An 8,050-nucleotide genomic window follows, 5' to 3' on the forward strand; every position below is an offset into this window, starting at 1 on the left:
ACCTTCCTAGACCTGGATGGTCTTCCCACAGGACAGGGAACCCTGACTGCTCTTAGGACTGGAGCAGGCGAGAGAGTGGAGGTAGTGGGAGGGAAATGGGAGGAAAAGAGGAAGTGAAAATTTTTAATAAATAAATAAATACATTTTAAAAATCATGATAACATCAGTGACAGCAAAAACTAAAATAACAGGAACTATCAATCACTGGTCATTAATGTCCCTTAATATAAATGCATTAAACTTATCTATAAAAAGAAATGGGCTAACAGATTAGATACAAAAACAGAATCAATCCTCCTACTGCATACAAGAAATATACCTCAACCTTAAAGACAGACATTACCTCAGAGTAAAGCATTGCAAAAAAAAACTTTCAAATGGACCTAAGAAACAACTAGTATAGCTATCCTAATATCTAACAAAATGGACTTCAAAGTAAAATCAATCGAAAGAGACAAAAAAAGAACATTTCATATTTGTCACAGGATAAAAAATTCATCAACAGGAAATCTCAATACTGAACATTTATACTCCAAATACAAGGGCACCCTCATATGTAAAAGAAACACTACTAAGTTTAAATCACACATTAAATCGCACACAGTTATAGTGGGAAATGTTAACACTCCACTTTCACCACTGGACAGGTCTACCAGAAACAAACGTAACAGAGAAATAAGGGAACTAACAGATGTTATGACTCAAATGTACTTAAAAGACATCTATAGAATATTTTATCCAGACATAAAAGAATATACTTTCTTCTCAGCACCTCATGGAACCTTCTGAAACACTGACTACATACTAGGTAACAAAACAAAATTCAGCAGATACAAAAAAATGGAATAATCCATATATCTTATCAGATCACCATAGCTTAAAATTAAAATTCAACAGCAACACTAACTTCAGAAAGCCCACAAACACATGAAATTGAACAAGGCTCACCTGAATCACCAGTGGGTCAGGAAGAAAGAAAAAAGAAATTAAAGACTTCTGAAATATTATTGAAAATGATCACACAACATACCCGAATTTATAGGACACAATGAAAGCAGCAGTGTTAAGAGGAAAGTTCACAGCAATAAATGCCTACATAAAGAAGATGAAAAAAATCCCACACTATTGATATAACAGAACATTTGAAAACTCGAAAACAAAAAGAAGCAAATTCCCCCAGGAGGACAAGGTGGCATGAAATAATCAAATTGAGGGATAAAATCAACAAAATAGAATTTAAAAAATACAAAAACAATATTACAAAGAGGAGGTTCTATGAGAAAATAGAAGAATAGACAAAACTTTATCCAAACTAACCAAAAGGCAGAGAGAGAAAATCAAAATTAACAAAACCTAAAATGAAAAGGGGGACATAACCACAGACATGGAGGAAATCCAGACAATCATCAGGTCTTCCTTCAAAAACCTGTACTTCACAAAATTGGAAAACTTAAAGTAAATGGCCAATTTTCTGGATGAATATCATTTGAAAAATTAAGTCAAGACCAGTTAAGCAAACTAAATAGACCTATAACCACTAAGGAAATAGAAATACTCTAAAGACTCCCAACCAAGAGAAAGTCCAGGACTATATGGTTTCAGCACAGAATTCTACAAGATTTTCAAATAGCCATTAATTAATACCAATATGCTCCAAATTGTTCCACACAATAGAAACCAAAGGAAGATCATCAAACTCTTTTGATGAGGCTACAATTACCCTGATACCCAAGCCACACAATGACATTACTAAGAAAGAGAATTACAGACCATTCTCACTCATGAATAATGATGCAAAAATACTCAATATAATACTGTGAATGCAAATCCAAGAACACATCAGAAAAATAATTCACTATGATCAAGTAGGATTCATCCCAAAGATGCAGGAATGAGTCAACATATGAAAATCTATCAATGTAATTCACCATAAAACAAATTGAAGAAAAAGCACATGAACATCTCATTAGGTGCTAAAAAAACATTTCACAAAATAAAATAAAATAAAATAAGGTCTTGGAGAGAGCAGGGATACAAGGAACATACCGAAACATAGTAAAGAAAGCCAACAGTCAGGATCAAAATAAATGGAAAGAAACTCAAAATGATCCCACTAAATGAAGAAGACAAAGTTGTTCACTCTCTCCATATTTATTCAATGTAGTACTTGAGGTTCTAGTTAGAATAATAGCATAACAAAAGGAGATTAACAGGATACAAATCCAAAAAGAAGTCAAACTCTCACTATTTGCTGATGACATAGTAGTTTTCATTAGTGACCCCCAAAATTCTACCAATGAACTCCAACAACTCATAAACACCTTCAGTAATGTATCAAGATACAAGATTAACTCAAAAAAATCAGCAATCCTACTTTCCACAGATGATAAATGGGCTGAGAATGAAATCAGAGGAATATCACCCTTCACAAAAGCCATAAAGAACAAAATATCTTGGAGTGACTTTAACCAAACAAGTGAAAGATGTGTATGACAAGAACTGTAAATCTTTGAAGAAAGAAATTTAAAAAGATACCAGAAAATGGAAATATCTCCCATGCTTTTGGGTAAGTAGAATTAACATAGTAAAAACGGCAATCTTACCTAATGCAATCTACAGATTTAATTCAATGCCCATCAAAATTCTGACAAAATTCTTCCCAGAGCTCAAAAGAACAATACTCAATTTCATATAAAAAAAACAGCATACCCAAAGCAATCCTGTACAATAAAGAAACTTCTGGAGTTATCACAATCCCTGACTTCAAACTCTACTACAAAGCTACAATACTGAAAACAGCCTGGTGTTGACATAAAAACAGACAGGAGGACCAATGAAATCAAATTGAAGACCTGGATATCAATCCCTACACCTACCAATACCTGATTTTTATTAAAGAAGCAAAAAAATCTAAAATGGAAAAAAGCATATTCAACAAATGTTGCTGGGATAACACAATACAAACATGTAGAAGAATGAAAATAGAGATGTATCTATCACCATGCACCAAACTCAAGTCCAAATAAATCAAAAACCTCAAAACAAAACCAACCAAACTGAACTTCAGAGAAGAATAAATGGAAAGTACACTGAACACATTAGCACAGGAGACCATTTCCTAAAAACAACTCCAGTAGAACATACACTGAGAGCAGGAATTAATAAATGGGACCTCCTGACACTGAGAAGCTTCTGTAAAGCAAAGGACGTGGTCAACAAAAGAAAATGGCAGCTTTCAGAATGGGAAGAGATCTTTACCAACACCATATCAGACAGAGGTCTAATCTTCAAATTGTACAAAGAACTTAAGAAATTTGTCCTCAAAAGAACAAATAATCCAATATAAAAAAATGGGGGTAAAGACCTCAACAGAGAATTCTCAACAGATGAATCTAAAAGGGCTAAAGGACACCTAAGGAAGTGTGCAACATCCTTAGCCATCAAATAAATACAAATCAAAACAACTCTGAGATTCCATCTTACACCTGTCAGAATGGTCAAGATCAAAAACACTGATTGCAGCTTATGCTGAAGATGATGTGAAGTAAAGGGAACATTTCTTCATTGCTTGTGGGAGTGTAAACTTGTAAAGCTGCTTTGGATATCAGTATGGCAAAACTGAAATATTGAAGATTAGAAATCAGTGACTCCATAGACTTAAATAAACAGCTATGTGGAAATTCTCTAACAAACATAACAAAAAATGAAGATATTGATTTCTTCTGAAAGGAGTGGACTTATATAAATGGGGTAATTAGATTGAGCAATATTTATACTATGAAAGGAAACTTTGTCACAGAGTCTCATGTTAACTATATCTAAAAGAGGCTTGAAACTAGAACAACTGTAGGATTCTGGGGAAATCAAGCATAGTACCCCTTTGGGAACCTGTCAAATGAGATGAGTAGGAACCAGAGTATGTTAAAATGAGTATAAGAGTGATCTGAAACTGTGAAGATATGATGATACTATATATTCTTGTCCTGCTCTAAAGGATAAAGAGATTCTTCAGAAAATACCCAACTGTTACTTCATGTAAGTTGGAGAAATGAGGTTTTTTTCCAAATTCATCCTGATTCTGTGAAGATTTTTAAAAATTCTCCAGATATAATTCATTTTCAATGTTACTTTGATCCCATAATACAATATTTAGAATGACTTTATGGACAGAATATTCTTATAAGAAACTTTTAAGTTGAGAAATGGCAATTGACAGACCATGGATCTCTTCTTGGATATAGACTAGCTCATGCAACTAAAGTTTTCATGCAAGGAGTTCATTTCAGGACAACCCCTTGTGCACTATGAAGAACTTCTCTCGATGATGTATGCTGGGCATGATGCTCTTCAGGAGACAGCGGATGATGATGTGAGATTCTTCTACATTCATTTTGTAATTAGAGCTGCTGCATAATTAGATACAGTCTGCTTGTGACGGCAGTTGATTTTAATTTTAATACTTTACAATTTTTTCTTGGAATATAACAGGAATGATGGTGAGAAATTACTCTTTGATAATAGAGTTCATTCTTACAGGAATCAAAGAACACCCAGACCTGAAGATCTTTCTGTGCTTCATGTTTCCTGTTATCTATCTGGTCACCATAGTAGGGAATCTCAGTCTAATGACTGATTTATGTAGAACGCCATCTTCACACATCCATGTACATCTTTCTGGGCAAACAGGATCTCATGGATATCTGCTGCTCCTGGTATCCCAAGATGTTAGAGAACTTCTTGTCTGTGGACAGAATGATTTCTCTTTATGCATGCACGGTGAAGTTCTATTTTCTCTGTGTTTCTGAAACTGCAGACTGCTTTCTTCTGGCAGTAATGAGATATGACCTCTGTGTGGCCATATGCAACCAACTGAAGCACCACACCATGATGTCGAAGAAGCACTTCATTCAGATGAATATAGACACCTTCATAGCTAGTAACCTGTGTACTATGATTCATGTAGGGGGTCTCTTACAGTTAACTTTCTGTAAATCAAATTGTATTGATGACTTCTGTGATATTCTGTATAGGCTTTTCTGCACAGACCCTTTTATTAATGAAATAATGATGTATATTTTTTCAATGCCATTTCAAGTACTTACCATTACCACTACTTGGTTTCTTACTTCTGCATTACTTTCACTATTTTCAAGATGAAATCCATGGAAGCGAGAAGAGAAGTATTTTCTACTTGTGCATCCCACTTTCTTTCTGTGTCAGTACTCTACATCTGTCTTCTCATGTATGTTGGAGCATTACAAGAATGAAATAAAGATATACCTGTGGCTGTATTTTATTCAATAGCAATTCCTTTGTTAAACCCTTTTATTTACAGCCAGAGAAATAAAGAGGTAGTAAACACTCTTAAGAAAGTTATGAAGGAGTGTGTACCCAATCGACCAGCAAATGCCCCGGAAAGGGAGCAAAGGCACCCTTTAAACCCCTAAACTTTCTGGTCATTCAAGGGGGTATTCTCTCCCCAGCTACTGCCTTTCTCTTTCTATCCCATCCCAGCTTGCTGCCAGACACAACTTCCCTTCTGTGGGGTCATAGGATCCCCGAATTCAGCCTGTTTTGGGGCTGAGTGTCTGGGGACAAAGTGGTGAGTGCAACTGCACAGGAGTTCCTTTGTTTCACTGAGCCTGCAGACAGCAAGCCCACCCTTTTGTCTGCGAGATCCCTGGCCAGTAAGTGGTCTTGATCCTGTACTAGAAGGCCCATAAGAGAGGTGAGTGTGTACCCGACCATCCTGCGGATGTCCCAGAAAGGGAACACAGGCACCCTTCAACCCCCTAAACTTTCTGGTCATTCAACAGGGGCTTCTCTTCCTGGCTACTACCTTTCTCATCTTCTCCCATCCCAGCTGGCTCCCAGGCACTCCTTCCTTTCTGCAGGATCATAGGATCCCCGAACTCAACCTGCTTTGAGGCTGAGGGGCTAGGGACAAAGCAGTGAGTGCAACTGCGCAGGAGTTCCTTTGTTTCACTGAGTCAGCACACAGCAAGCCTGAGGTCCCTGACAAGCAAGTGGCACTGATTGTGTACCAGAAGATCCATTGGAGAACATTTGAAGGAAGAGATAGGCAGGCGTCAATGAATGAATTCCTCCAACAATCTGAAAAACAACATGATAACACCAGAATCCAGGGAACAAACAACAGGAAGACTTGAACACGCTAAGCCAGAAAAAGTAGAAGAAATAGACACTATTAAAGGGATAGAGTCCCTTAAACAGGATGTGAAAAACTCCCTTAGAGAAATGGATGAGAAGAATAACAAAAAGTTTGAAGAAATGAATAATCCTTAAATAATACCCTAAGAAACCAAGAAGAAAAACAATCAAACAGGTAATGGAAACAGTTCAGGACTTGAAAACTGAAATGGAGGCAATGAAGAAAACACAAACTGATGGACAGCTGGATATGGAAAATCTGAGTAAATGAACAGAGACTACAGAGACAAGCATAACCAACAGAATACAAGAAACAGAAGAAAGAATCTCAGATGCTGAAGACACTATAGAAAAGATAAACACACTAATCAAAGAAAACAACAAATCCAACAAACTCTAATCACAAAACATCCAGGAAATCTGGAACACCATAAAAAGACCAAACCTAAGAATAATACAGGTAGAAAAAAGGAGAAGAATTACACCTCAAAGGTCCAGAAAATATATTCAACCAAATTATAGAAGAAAGCATTCCCAATCTAAAGAAGGACATTCCTATGAAGGTATAAGAAGCATACAGAACACCAAATAGATTGGATCAAAAATCCCATCGCCATAAAATAATCAAACCACAAAACATACAGAATGAAGAAAGAATATTAAGAACTACAAAGGAAAAAGGTCAAGTAACTTATAAAGGTAAACCTATCAGAATTATACCTGACTTCTCTATGGAAATCATGAAAGCCAGAAGGTCTTGGATAGATGTGCTACAGAAACTAAGAGACCATGGATGCAAGCCCAGACTATTATACCCTGCCAAGCTTTCGTTCACCATCAATGGAGAAAACAAGATATTCCAGGATAAAAACAAATTTAAACAATACGTAGCCACAAATCCAGACTTACAGAAAGTAATAGAGGAAAATCACAACCCAAGGAACCCAAAAATGCCCATAATAACTCAGACATCTAAAAACCCTTCATCAGCACAACTCAAAGATGGGAAACACACAAACTCTACCACAAAAAAATTAATAATAATAACCGGAGTTAACAACCACTGGTCATTAATATCACTTAATATCAATGGACTCAATTCACCTATAAAAAGGCATAGGTTAAGAGATTGGACATGAAAACAGGATCCAACACTCTGCTGTTTACAAGAAACACACCTCAACCACAAAGACAGACATCTACTCAGAGTAGAAGATTGAGAAAAGATTTTTCAATCAAATGGACATAAGAAACAAGTGGATATGGCTATATTAATATCTAAAAAATTGACTTAAAACTAAAATCAATCAGAAGAAATGGAGATGGATACTGTATACTCATAAGAGGAGCAATTCATCAGGATGAAGTCTCAACCCTGAATATCTATGCCCCTAATATAAAAACACCCACTTATGAGAAAAAGAAACATTACTAGAACTCAAGGCAGACATCAAACCCCACACACTAATAATAGGAGACTTCAACACTTCTATCTCACCAATGGAAAGGTCAATAAGACAGAAACCTAACAGAGAAATAAGAGAACTAATGAAAGTAATGAATCAAATGGACTTAACAGACATTTATAGAACTTTCCACTCAAATAGAAAGAAAATATACCTTCCTCTCAGCAGCTCATGGAAGCTTCTCAAAAATTGATCACATACTCAGTAACAAAGAAAACTTCCACAGATACAAGAAAATATTAGTAACCACCTGTGTCTTATCAATCACGATGGAATACAGTTAGAGTTTAACAATAATTCTACCCACAGAAAGTCTACAAACTCATGGAAACTGAACAGTCACTACTGAGCCACCCCTGGGTCAGGTAAGAAATAAAGAAAGAAATTAAAGTCTTCCTTTAATTCAATGAAAA

General features: G+C 35.9%; 1 pseudogene; it reads left to right on the forward strand.

Moving 5' to 3' along the window:
• Positions 1-4,490: 4,490 nt before the first annotated feature.
• LOC148122944 (olfactory receptor 5K17-like) lies at positions 4,491-5,447 on the forward strand (annotated as a pseudogene).
• Positions 5,448-8,050: the final 2,603 nt, after the last annotated feature.

This window comes from Myodes glareolus, chromosome 2, assembly GCF_982192425.1.
Source record: "Myodes glareolus chromosome 2, mMyoGla1.1, whole genome shotgun sequence".
Lineage (NCBI taxonomy): Eukaryota > Metazoa > Chordata > Mammalia > Rodentia > Cricetidae > Myodes > Myodes glareolus.